This window comes from Myotis myotis, unplaced genomic scaffold, assembly GCF_014108235.1.
Source record: "Myotis myotis isolate mMyoMyo1 unplaced genomic scaffold, mMyoMyo1.p scaffold_m19_p_1, whole genome shotgun sequence".
In the NCBI taxonomy this organism is placed as follows: domain Eukaryota; kingdom Metazoa; phylum Chordata; class Mammalia; order Chiroptera; family Vespertilionidae; genus Myotis; species Myotis myotis.
Window position 1 is genome coordinate 69537055 of NW_023416313.1, and position 14455 is coordinate 69551509.

General features: G+C 40.7%; 1 pseudogene; it reads right to left on the reverse strand.

Moving 5' to 3' along the window:
• Window positions 1-1605: 1605 nt before the first annotated feature.
• On the reverse strand, window positions 1606-2350 carry LOC118656000 (annotated as a pseudogene).
• Between the last annotated feature and the right edge of the window lie 12105 nt (window positions 2351-14455).

Below are 14455 nucleotides of genomic sequence, written 5' to 3' on the forward strand. Positions count from 1 at the left end.
CCCTCACCCTTCTGTTTCTGGGCGTGCCCAAGGCATGTTTGTCTAAGCTCACCATGCACATCATTTTAGCTACATGAGGTCAACTGCCATTTCGTCTTTTTCTCTTACTCTTAACTCCCTGCAATGCCTGCTGCTGAGAACTTCAGTTCTCAACAAGTCTTAGGAAGACTGCCTTTCAGTTGCTGCACCATTTGTAGTGTGTGTGTGTGGGGTCATTATGTTGGTACTGTTGGTTGCCGGTGGCAGGAACCCAATTTAATTTCCCCTTGAAGACTGATGAAATCCGGCGGCAGGACTACCGCGTCTCAGGTCAGGGAATCCAGCCCCTCAGGAGTCTCTCTCTCCCTTCTCACCCTTTGGCAATGGCTTTATTTTCACCTTCGCATAGTTTTTCTCTTCTTCCCCAAGGGACATGTTGATAGTTTCTAATATTGTATTTTGTAATCCAGGCAGCCCAATGAGGTTGCCAACTCTCAGTCCCAGAATTTTCAGGTGAGGGCCTTGTTGGCTCCGTGTGGGTCAGGGGCTCTCCTCTGGGTCAGTCAACCATGGCTGTGGAGGAAAAAGGGTGTGATGGGCTCAGTGGAGGCAGGGACCCACTCCTGAGCCCATCACCAATGGTCAGGGAGCAAGTTGATGTGGTGACATGGCTGCTAAGTGACAGGTGGTCAGGAGTCATGTCTGCCTTCACCACCACTGAATCCTGAGTGTAGAACCTCTTACTAGTAGGCATTTTGAAAATCGGAGCGTGAATGGATTATGTGTATGCCCGTGTGTGTGTGTGTGTGTGTGTGTGTGTGTGTGTGTGTGTGTATGTGTGTGTGTGTGTGTTTCATTTTATTGGCTCCAGCCTGCTGCAAGGAGATGCTCTTTGGTGCTCGTTGGTGTGGTGAAGTTGGGGATGGATGGAAGTCAGCCCCAAGGGCAACCTGAGTTCAGGCGTTTAAATGATGATAAGATTTCAGGATGAGCCACGATCATTGTCCATTTTCCTTTCCAAAGACTCCTCGTGTCCTTGGAGAGAAGAGTCTGGAGCCAGCACCCAGAGTCCACAGGAAGCTTGTTTCCAGGAGCTTCAAGGGTGGAAGGGTAAGTGGCGATTGTCCCCTGCTTCTCTGGGCCCCGGAGCCCAGCCCAGAGCTGCCCTGCCTCCTCCACCACCACCTACTGTCCTACAGCTCCCCTTTCTCTTGTTCCCTGACCTGGACACAGATCAATCTTCTCCTTTAATCTCAACAGCTCTTCAACTACTTATTCCAAAGTAGTTTCATACTTATTGCATTTACTTCTATTAAATTTGAAAATAGTACCTACACAATGACCAAAACTTGGAAAACAGAGAAAAGATTAAGAAAATACAAATGTTCACCGTTCTGTGTTTTAGCACTTTCTGTATGTAGTAATTCCTTTTTTTTTTTTTTTGACAGACAACTGTTTAGTTTTTATTTCATAATCATAAACTTAACTCTGCAATCCAGCTAGACTGGGAAGGGGTAGGGAAATTATGGAGCCCAAGAAACTGTCAAGAGCACAAAGATTATAGAACATCCAAGCAAATTGGGGTGAAGGGTGCTCTCCTGAGCTACAGAAGGAATGGTCTGGTGGTTAAGATAAAACACAAGTCATATTTATTAGAGTTGCCCACAGTCAGCAATGGTGATCTTCTTGCTGATCTTGCTATTCCTGAGCCCAAAGCGCTCCATGGCTGCTGCAATATCCTGGCAGGACCAAGAGGTCAGGGAATCCAGCCCCTCAGGAGTCTCTCTCTCACTTCTCACCCTTTGGCAATGGCTTTATTTTCACCTTCGCATAGTCTTTCTCTTCTTCCCCAAGGGACATGTTGATAGTTTCTAATATTGTATTTTGTAATCCAGGCAGCCCAAAGAGGTTGCCAACTCTCTCAGTCCTAGAATTTTCAGGTGAGGGCCTTGTTGGCTCCGTGTGGGTCAGGGGCTCACCTGGCCGAAGACCACATGCTTGCCATTCATCCACTCAGTCTTGGCAGTGACGATGAAAAACTGGGAACGATTGTGTTGGGTCCAGCATTGGCCATGGACAAGATACCAGGACCTGTATGTTTCAGGACGAAGTTCTCATCCTCAAATTTCTGCCCATAGATGGACTTGCCGCCTGTGCCATTATGGCGTGTGAAGTGACCACCCTGGCACAAAAATCCTGGAATAATTTTGTTAAAGCAGGAACTTTTATAACCAAATCCTTTCTCCCCAGTGCTCAGGGCACAGATGTTTTCTGCTGTCTTTGGAACTTTGTCTGCAAACAGCTCGAAGGAGACGCAGCCCAAGGGCTTGCCTTTGATGGCGATGTCAAAGAACACGGTGGGGTTCACCATGGCTGGTCATGGGCGGCTTCTAGGCGGCAGCGTCTGCAAAGCCAGTAATTCCTTTTTGTTTGTTTTTTCCTAAGCATAGTTTAATATATATATATATATATGTTTTAAATACTTGGAGTTACACTTTTTTTTTATCTTGCTTGTTTTACTTATTCTTCTATATGCCTTGTATACATTCTTGCATCGTCTTCCTAACCAGCTGGTATGTTTTTACCATAAATTAAGTTAGTATTTAATTATGCTTTCTCCCCATGATCCAGAATGCTTCCTTATTCGATGTTAACTTCTGGTAATAAAGGTTCTAATAAAAGAGTCTGCTTTTAGAAAAACCCTCTTTAATAATAGATGTAATACCGCAGTCAATTTGGAGCTTAGAGCTCCCATGATGACTGAATTGGATCACATGACTGAACAATTTTACTGTTTGAGGCAGCCCCCACACCCTATCAAGAAGTGCAGTTAAGTAGTTGTATAACTCAAGGAAAAGGAAAGGGAGTGGAAACGTATTTTGTTTAAGATATTTGGCCTTAATGCAGTGGTTCTCAACCTTCTGGCCCTTTAAATACAGTTCCTCATGTTGTGACCCAACCATAAAATTATTTTCGTTGCTACTTCATAACTGTAATGTTGCTACTGTTATGAATCGTAATGTAAATATCTGATATGCAGGATGGTCTTAGGCGACCCCTGTGAAAGGGTTGTTCGACCGCCAAAGGGGTCATGACCCACAGGTTGAGAACCGCTGCTAATGACTCATAAACAGTGAGAGTTTGCTGCTTTCTAGGCCAGCGTGGGGGGACATTTTGAAGCTTCTTAAAAAAAATTTTTTTTAATTGATTTCAGAGAGGAAGGGAGATGGAGAGAGAGATGGAAACATCAATGATGAGAGAGAATAATTGATTGGCTGTCTCCTGCATGCCCCACACTGGGGATCAGGCCCACAACCTGGGCATGTGCCCTGACTGGGAATCAAACCATAATCTCCTGGTTCATAGGTCAAGGTTCAACCACTGAGCCACATCGGCTGGGCTTGAAACTTCTTTTTGTCTCTCACTTTATATTTTATATCTCCCCCTACAAACAAACAAACAAAAAATTCCTTTCATTGCTGATCTGGGTAGAAATGATAGCATCTTACAATTTCCGTATACATCCATCCATCAGAGAATTAAGCCACTCTCGGGTCTTCGGAATGATCTCCCTATCCTACTTCCTTAGGCAAACAAAACCCCGGAAAAATTTCCCACTGCTTCAATTATTGGAGTATTTCAGGTGAATTTGCCTTATTTTGGCCTGGATCCTTTTGAAATCACACTTGTGGTGTGTACATCCATTTACCTAAGAGAGCAAAGTGTATGTGTCCCGGCAAAGGTATGAAAGGGTTACTTTAGAAATGTATTTTGGCCTGCAGTAACTAGGCTGGTTTTCCAAGTTGTCCGTTTTGAAAGAAGGCCAGGAAACACCCCGAATAATTATTGCCGCTTAATTCCCGAGTTCTGCCTGCTGCAGCTTTAGGTGTGACATTCATTAGCTCTGCAGCACAGAAGGCCACCCTCTGAAACTTGGGCGGGCCTGAGAGTGAACCTCGGGAACTTGCCAAGTCCCATGGGATCCACCCTTTCTGGGCGGTCTGTGTCCTCGGAGAGCAGGGGCAGGCTGTGGAGGGGAAGAGCTTCTTGCTTTATATTTTTCTCCCTAATGTAGACAAAAAACCCAGTATATTAGATTGCAGGTTTTATTTGTATCCATATATAACTTTAAGGAGTATTTATATGAAGCACGTAATTTGAGAGATCAACCATTTTGACTTGTGCATCTGAATTCCCTCTTCTTTTTCCTCATTCTATCTCCCGAATTTATTTCTAATTCTGATTTTGCCTGGTAGAGGAGATTGAGTTGACATTTTGTGTTTTGAAGTGTCTAACAGCTGTAATTATGTCTTTAGAGAAGGATCACAGCAAAAGGATGGAGAGATCTTAGCATGAGCGGAACACCATCTAAAAACTGTGACGAGATGGTGCAGATTTCACAATGTGGCCAATTGATACACCAGGAGTGAATATTTTACTTTGTTATGTTTAAATATCTGAATGTGTGTTGACATTTAGGTTAGCAGTTTCAAACTTTTTGGCCTCAGCACTACTTTATGCTTTTAAGTTTTATTGATGTTTCCCCAAGAATTATTGTTTATATGGCTTATATGTATTAGTAATTACCATTTAAGAAATTAATACTGAGAAACTGAAAAAAATTAATTCATTTAAAATTCCAAACTAATAAACCAGTTACAAGTTAATGTAAATATCATTTTTACTGAAGATGTTCATTTTTATCGGCAGTAAGAAGAGTGACATTGTTTTACATTTTTGAAATTCCTTGTGCTTAGTACAAGACAACTGGATTTTCATATCTGCTTCTGAATTCAATCTGTTGCAATATGTTATTTTGGTTGAAGTATGAACAGATAAGTAGTTTTAAAAAGGATATTTTGATAGCTTTATAAAGGTCATTATGAGTAATCATTTAAAAAATATTTTTATTGATTTGAGAGAGGAAGGGAGAGGGAGAGAGAATCGTTGATTGGCTGACTCTGCACGCCTCCTACTGGGGACTGAGCCCACAACCTGGGCATGTGCCCTGACCGGGGATCAAACTGTGACCTCCTGGTTCCTAGGTCAACGCTTAACCACTGAGCCACACAAAAGATGGGTGAGTAATCATTTTTTGATGTTATATCACAACTAGGCAAGCGGTAGTTTCTTCCTCCCCCCCCCCCCGATTTTATTTTATTTTCAAGTGGAAGTTTCTTAATGGTTAGTTGTAATGTGGAATCTGAAGCCATTTCAATGAACTTGGTGTGCACTGCGGCTTTTGGATCCTTTTGGTAGTCTTGCCACATGACTGAGTCTTTTAACCAGGTTTGGTTATTTGGAAAAGCTTGGTTCACTGAGTTATACATATTTTCCAAATGTTAACACATTCTATTAGACACTATGATGAAATCACATTCAATAATATCACCACAGATATTAAATTTCTGATGATAGGAAAAGCCTTTCAGTCAACCGCAGTATGGGGTTTTCAAACTTTTAGTTTTGTTGAAAGTTCAAGTTTAGTCATTGGCAACAAATACTATTAGTTGTTTTTCTTAAAGTAACAGGATTATATTGTTCATTTTTGAGAAATATCTGCCCAGTTCCCAAATCTATGTAATTCCAATCAGGACCATCAGTTGATCTTTCAAGTGACAATGATGTGCCAAGAAAAGGGCAGCTGGTTCAGGGCACAATTCAAACCATGGCCCCAGTGCTTCTCGGCCAGAACAACGTGGTTTTGGGGTATGCAGTACTCATCCCATTTCTCCATACAGAATACTACACAGACATGCACTTAAGGCTTGAATTTTAATAAAATTAGCATTTCTGCTGCTTTATGAGGAGCATCAAGTGAAACTGACATTCATATGATCGTCATTAGCATTTTTATTGCAAGTACACTACCATAGTTCCCCTCTTTATCCCCGGTTTCACTCTCCATGGTTTCAGTTACTGTCATCTGAAAATATGAAGTGGGAAATTCCAGAAAGAAACAATTCCTAAGTGTTAAATTGCCCATCGTCCCGAGCAGTGTGCTGAAATCTAGCACCGTCCTGCTCCGCCCCTCCCGGGACGCAAATCATCCTTCTGTCCAGCATCTTTACGATGTACACGCTCTGTGTCCATTAGTCACGGCCTTGGGGTCTAGGTTATCAGATCAGATTGACGGTAGCAGTATTGTAGTGCTTGTGTACACGTAACCCTTATTTTCCTTAATAATGGCCCACACGCACAAGAGCAGTGATGCTGATAATTCGGATATGCCAAGGAGAAGCCATAAAATGCTCCCACTAAGTGAAAGCATGGAAGTTCTCAATTTCAGAAGGAAAGAAATGAAATTGTATGGTGAGGTTGCTAAGCTCCATGGCAAGAATGAATCTTCTACTCGTGAAACTGGGAGGAAGGAAAAGGAAACTCATGCTAGTTTTGCTGTCGCACCTCAAACTGCAAAAGTCAGGGCCACAGTGTGTGGTAAGGGCTTAGTTAAGATGGAAAAGTCATTAAATTTGTGGATGAAAGAAATGAGCAGAAAATGAGCTCCACTGGACAGCAACATGTGCCAGAAAACGGTGAGCCTATAAGAAGACTTCAGCATGGGATCCCCTGACATAAGGGACACCAGGCCATTTCCTGCAAGTAAGGGATGGTCACACATATTCAAGAATAGGTTTGGACTGAAGAATAGAAAAAAGTACTGGCCAGGCTGCATCGGCTGATGAAGCAGCTGCTGCCACATTTCCAGCAGAGGTGCAAGAGTGGATTCAGAATCAGAACTATTCACAGTTTCAGGCATGCACAGGGTCTTGGAACATATCCCCTGCGGATAGGTGGGGACTACTGTAATTAGCATTTAATGCATGTTTGTTAGTGATACTTCTGAGTCTCCGTGTGTTCAACATTTATGTCAGATGACATCTACGGGTTCCAATAATGAGTGCTAATTCCTTTCTGTAGGGCTAATTTTTGTGCTAATACAGTTTCTGGAAACTATTGACTGCTGATCAAAAAGAAAACCTATCAGTACAGGGAGATCACACTTTACATACAGCTATGTAGAAAGAAAATGCAGTTATGTTCTTTCTCACTTATTTGCTCTTTCTTTTAAGTACTTCATCTCCTGAGTAGGAAGGTGGAGCCATTTATTCTAATCCAATAATTTTAGTCTAATACAACAGTTTAAGTCTGTAGGCAACCTAGCGGATTTTGGTTTAAATCTTGGTATTTTGGTTTCCTTCTTCTAAACCTGCTGCTCTCCAACCATGTCCAGGTGTATTGGGGAGGGAGAGCCTGGGGTGAAGGAAGACAGCCCCTAAGACTTGTTTTCAATGCTGTGTACTGTCCTCTGGTTCCATTGGAAACGCCTCTTGTCTATCTATGACAACTGCTGGCCCCTTAGCCTGAAAGACTGAGGTGGTTGTCTGTTTTCTATAAATTTAGGGTGAGCATTGTACTAAGAGAAGTAAGCCAGGCGGAGGAAGATAAATGATCTCACTCATTTCTGGAACATAATGAACAACATAAACTAATGAACAAAAATAGATCCAGAGACAGAGAAGCATCAAACAGACCGTCAAACCTCAGAGGGAAGGTAGGAGGGGTGGGTGGGTGGGTTAGAGATCAACCTAAGGACTTGTATGCATGCATATAAGCCCAACCAATGGACACAGACACTAGGGGGCTGAGGGCATGTACTGGGGGTGGGAGTGGCCGAGGAGAGGTCAATGGGGGAAAAAGGAGACATACGTAATACTTCAAACAATAAAGAATTAAAGAAAAAAAAATTCAGGGTTAGGGCCAAGTAGCTTTCTTTGGTTATTGGCCTTAAGGTCTTTGTGACATTCATTCAATTCCTGGAACACTGACTTCTGACTATGAGCCAAGTCATACTATCAGCTGATTTCTACTACATGCTACCTTGGGGTCAGGTGGGAACATCTATCTTAGGAGAACTCAGCAAAGACCCTTCTTCTTCCCATCATGTTGTGCTACACTTTTACTCTATTGCCACCATGCCCGCCACAGGAAGTAGGACAAAAATCTTTATGTTTCAGGCATTTCTTTAAGTTGAATACACTCTCCTCTTTGCTTCTGAGATAGGAGAACAAGACACATGTGTCTCATCTATTTCCTCTTACCTCTCTTCACCTGGCTGTTGGAGTGGGCTTCCACCCCCTGGATGTCACATCCTGGGTCCTGTGATCTGGTGCACCAGGTCGGTGGTGGAGGTGGTGCTTTGTGATTCACACATCATTCTTTTTCCTGACAGTCTGGCTTCCAAGTCCCCTATCTCTCTCTTAAAGGGGTCAAGAAAGTCAGCTCTGAGAATAAAAGCTCATCAATAGTGTCTTTGTTCTAGGTTCTTTCCTCCCCCAGAGCAATAAACCTCCAGGCTCAAATTGAAAAAAAGCTGAAAGGACTTAGAGGGGGAAATTAAGAACATTGTTTTCATATGCACAAACTCTGTTATGTTAATTCACCAACGTTTGTCTAACTACAAAACCCATGCTCTTTCCAATGCAGGATAGTTGACAGTGGATAAGCCTGTTGTTTTTTAGATAGAAGACAGAAGAAACTCGGAACTCAGAAGACAGAAAGAAATTGGAGGTAGTTGGAATTTGGACACAAGCAGTGAGGACGAAGAGACAAACATTTAAGGTTCTCTGAGAGGGCCCGTGCCAAGTGTTACTGCTATAGAAAATGGATGTATTCCTGCACATTTTATGATGTTGCTCTCAGGACTCAGATATCACTATTTTAAAGAGGATTGAGTAAAATGGCCACTTAACAATCCAACATAGAGGTCTCATCCAATGGTATATCCAGAATAATCAGGACATAATCTAAGGTATTATTGCTAGGTAGAATTTCTTTAAAATGTGAACATTTATTTTCAGACTATCTAAATTGAATTAGGACACTGGAGTCAGTCTGTCTGGGTTTGAGTCCGGGAACACACTCCCATGGCATGCGAGAAAATCAGTTTTAATCATCTATAAAATGAGGATTACAAGAGTCAGCATTTACTGAGTGTTTTTGCCTGCCAGGCACTCCTCTAAGCATTGTGTATTAATTTATATGATCTAAATCATGCCAGGATGTACTATGGCCATCTTTGCTTGCAGATGACAAAACCGTGTATCTGAGAGATTATTTAACTTGTTTATGATCGTCTGGTTAGTGAGAGTTAAAGGGGATTAGAATCCAGGCAGCATGGCTTCGGATCTGAGCCATAACAGCAAACACTTTTTCACATACTCTATTCTAGGCATTGATCTAAGCACTTCGTACCCTGTGGGTTAGGAACTATTTTTATCCCATTTTACAGATTAGAAAGCTGAGCATGGACAGATTATCTTGCTCACGTTGGCACTACTATTAAGTGTAGAGCTGGATCCATGCAGTCTGGCTCCACAGTTTATGCTCTCAACCTTGATGTACACTGTCTCCGTGATATTTATGAGGAATAACTGAGCAAATCCATGTGAAATACTTAGCACAGCACCTGGTACAGAGGAAACGTTCAATACAAATGAACTAATTATTAACCAGGATATCCTCTCCACCAGCAAATGTTACACAGATCCTTTAAGCATGGAGTGTTCTGCATAAGTAAACCTTTTATTATGTGTGTTATTCTTGTAGCTATCCCCATCATTTGGTTTTATAGAATTTCATTCATTCACTCATTCATTAATGCCGTCAATCACTCTTGCCTCGCATGTAACTTTTTTTCCTTTATTGTTGCAAGTATTACAGATGTCCCCTTTGTTTGTGTTTTTTTTTCTCCCATTGACTCCTTCCACCCTCCACCCACCCCTCCCAGGCCTTCACCACTTTATTGTCTGTGCCCACATATGCATATAAATCCCCCGGTTAACCACTCCTCCCCCAACCCCCGCCTTCCCTCTGAAATTTGTCAGTCTGTTCCATGCTCCTATGTCTCTAGATCTATTTTGTTCATCAGTTTATTTTGTTCACTAGATTCCACATATGAGCTCACATGTAACTGTTTTGTTTGTTTGTTTTTGGTTAATCCTCACCTGAGGATATTTTTTCATTGATCTTTTAGAGGGAGTAGAAGGGAGAAACATGGATGTGCGAGAGACACATTGATTGGTTGCCTCCTGCATGCGCCCCGACCAGGGCCAGGGAATCTGCAACCAAGGTGCATGCCCTTGGCTAGAATCGAACCCAGGACCTTTCAGTCGAGGGCCTACACTCTATTCACTGAGCCAAACTGGCTAGGGCAACATGTAACTTTTAATGCGCCCACACTGCCAAGTGCTCTGGTATGTGATGTACTAGTAGATAGATACTTCTATGAAAAAAAGTTCATGGATTTGTTGTACTTTAAAGAAGCAATAAGCAACTTTAAAAAAATTCTGTATTAGCAGTAGAGCTTCACGAATTAGGGAATTTCAATTCCATAAAAGGGACTTGTTTTGGACTTCAGAGATGCCTGGCAATATTGTGCCATTTAACTGCTTCAGGTTAAGTTGCTGCACCCGTCTTGCTACATTTTTAACATGCCTAACTTTAAGATGCTTTATCTCTCAATCTGAAAACTGTGTGCCAAAAGTTTATAGCTTTTCACTTAATGTCCTGCTCACTGTTATTTCCTTACATATTTTAAAAATACAGCTTCTGTCGTGAAGGCCATTTCACTTCTGCCAAGGGAAGAGGGTCTGTATAGCCTAAGAAACGCAGGTTTCAGCATCAGGACATACATGCAAAGCCAACTCTCCCAGCTCTTTGGCCTCCAACAAGTTATTTAACTGTGCTGAACCTCGATTTCCTCACTTATGAATGGAGATAGCAATGTCTCTACTGCAGGGTTACTGGGTGATTAAAGTAAGTAGTGAAGGCAAAGGCTCCAAAACAGCGCCTGCTCCTTTAAAGCACTCTGCTCCAGCTGCAGGTTGTTTGAAAAGATAAACAAGATTGACAAACCTTTAACCAGACTCATCAAGAAAAGAAGAGAGGACCCAAGTAAATAAAATCAGAAATGAAAGCGGAGAAGTCACAACTGACACCAAAGAAATACAAAGGATTGTAAGAAAATATTACCAACAACTATATGCCAACAAATTGGACAATCTGGATGAAATGGATAAATTCCTAGAAACATACAATCCTCCAAAACTGAATCAGGAATAATCAGAGAATCTGGACAGACAGATTATAGCTAGTGAAATTGAAGCAGTAATCAAAAATCTCAACAAAAACAACAACAACAACAACAACAAAAGTCCTGGACCAGATGGCTTCACAGGTGAGTTTTACCAAACTTCAAAGAAGAACTTAACACCTATCCTTCTCAAACTACTCCAAAAATTTCAAGAAAAGGGAAGACCCCCGCCCCCCCCCACACAGAAACTCATTTTACAAGGCCAGCATTATCCTAATTCCAAAACCAGATACAGACACTTCAAAGAAAAAGAATTATAGGCTAATAGTCTGATGAACACGGATGCTAAAATCATCAACAAAATATTAGCAAACCGGATTCAGCAGCACATTAAAAAGATCATGAACCATGATCAAGTGGGACTTATTCTGAGCATTCAAGGTTGGTACAATATCCAAAAATCCACAAACATAATATACTACAAAAACAAAATGAAGGATAAAAACCACACGACCATGCCAATAAATGCAGAAAAAGCATTTGATAAAATCCAGCACCCACTTATGATAAAAAAAAACTCTCAGCAAAATGGGAATAGAGGGAACACACCTCAATGTAATAAAGGCCATTTATGGCAGACCAATGGCCAACATCATACTCAATGGGCAAAAACTACAAGCATTTCCCCTAAGGTTGAGAATAAGACAGGGATGTATGTCTGCCTTCACCACTCTTACTCAACATAGTACTGGAAGGTCTAGCCACAGCAATCAGACAAAAAGAAGAAATAAAAGGCATCCAATTTGGAAAGGAAGAAGTAAAACTGTCATTATTTTCAGATGACATAATACTGTATATACAGAACCCTAAAGATTCCACCAAAAAGCTACTAGAACTGCCCTAGCCATTTTGGCTCAGTGGATAGAGCACTGGCCTCAGGACTAAAGGGTCCAGGGTTCGGTTCCTGTCAAGGGAACATACCTTGTTGTAGGCTCCATCCCTGGCCCTGGTTGAGGCATGTGCGGGAGGCAACCAATCAATGTGTCTATCTCACATTGCTGTTTCTCGCTCTCTGTCTCTCCCCATTCTTTCCATTCTTTCTAAAAATCAATGGGGGAAAATATCCTTGGGTGAGGATTAACAAAACAAACAAACAAAAAGCTACTAGAGCTGATAAATGAATTCAGTAAAATAGCAGGATACAAAATAAATATCCAGAAATCAGTTGCATTTTTACACACCAATAATGAACTATAGAAAGAGAAACTAAGAAAACAATCACATTTACAATTGCATAAAAAAATAAAATACCTAGGAATAAATTTAACCAAGGATGTAAAAGATCTGTATTCAGAAAATCATAAGACACTGAAGAAAGAAATCGAAGAAGATACAAGTAAGTGTTCATGGGTAGGAAGAAGTAACAATACTGAAAGGTTCATACTACTCAGAGCAATCTACAAATGCAACACAATTCTTATCAAGATAGCAATGGCATATTTTACAGAACTAGAACCAATATTCCAAACATTTCTGTGGAACCACAAAAGACCCCAAATAGCTATAGCAGTCTTAAGAAAGAAAAACGAAGTTGGAGGAATCACACTACCTGATATCAAACTATATTACAAGGCCATAGTAATCAAAATAGCAGGCCCATTGTCAACAAATCAACAAACAGGTGTTGATGAGGATGGGAGAATTCAGAAAAAAGCTAACCCTCATGGACAGTTGGTGGGAATGAAGATTGGTGCAGCCACTGTGGAAAGCTGTAAGGAGTTAACCTCAAAAAATTAAAAATGAAACTACCTTATGGACTCAGCAATTCCACTTCTGGGAATATATCCGAAGAAACCTGAAACAGTAATTAGAAAGAATATATATACCCCTATATTTGTTGCAGCACTATTTATAATAGCCAAGATTTGGAAGCAGCCCAATTGACCATCCATAGATGATGGATATAAATAGCTGTGGTACATTTACACAATGGAATACTACTCATTTTGTAAAAAAGAAAGAAATCTTACCTTTTGCAACAGCATGGATGGACCTGGAAGGCATTATGCTAAGTGAAATAAGCCAGTCAGAGCCCTGGCCGGTTTGGCTCGGTGGATAGAGTGTCGGCCTGCGGACTGAAGGGTCCCAGGTTCAATTCGGTCAAGGGCATGTACCTTGGTTGTGGGCACATCCCCAGTAGGGGGTGTGCAGGAAGCAGCTAATCAATGTTTCTCTCTCATCGATGTTTCTAACTCTCTATCGCTCTCCCTTCCTCTCTATAAAAAATCAATAAAATATATTTAAAAAAAAGAAATAAACCAGTCAGAGAAAGACAAATATAAAAGGATTTTACTTATATGTGGAATCTAATAAACAAAATTGAAACAGTCTCATAGATACAAGGAACAGATTGACAACTGTCAGAGATCTGTGGGACTGGGGGAAAAGGTGAAAGAGTTAAGCAAAAAACAAATAAGCAAACAAACAAAAAAAACCCCACCAAAATGTCATAGACACAGGCAACAGTATGGTGATTACTAAAGGGAATGTGGGGTGGGGATCAGTAAAAAAGGGTAAAGGGGTGATGGAAGGGCACTTGACTTGGGGTGGTGAACATCCAATACAATATCTAGATGGTGTATTACAGAATTGTACACCTGCAACCCATATAGTTTTATTAACCAATGTAACCCAAATAAATTCAATAAAAAAGTAAACAAGGGGAATAATAATAATGAAATAAATAAATAAAATGGAGCTGGAACTAGTTCAGAAACAGATGTTTTAGAGGTCTTTAAGGACCATATTCTCTTTCTTAACTAGGGAATCCTATAAATCTCTCAGACTCTATGTGTTTTCTAAAAGTTTTCAGTAGAAGTCAAATTCCTTTTTTAAGAAATACTAGGTGATCCTGGAAAATTTAAAGCAAGAAAACATTGTAGAAGTGGATTTTTCACTTTTTAAAACATCAGGTACCTTTGTTTTCCATAAAGTCGTATTTTATTGTATATTTTCAGAATGCATATTAATTTAAAAAAAAATGAGCATTTTACTTAATAATATTTAGCAGTCACTTTTACAAAAGCTAAGTAATACCACACTTCTACTAAGAATTTCCCTGAGGATTTTCTTGTTTTGGGGTTTAGCAGGAGAGTAAGACTGCTTGATACCTAATGACCAAGAGGATTAACTTACATTATATTTAGAAACATAACCTCCCACATGCCCCTGCATCCAAGGGTTAGCCAACAGTTTTAGCTTTTGCAAAAACAGCTTTATTTTCTTTACCTGGTACCCACAAACCCTGCCTAGGTTTTTTTATTTTTGTCACATTATATTTTAAACAATGCTAGAATTGAAAGAAAAACAATTCTATTTTTT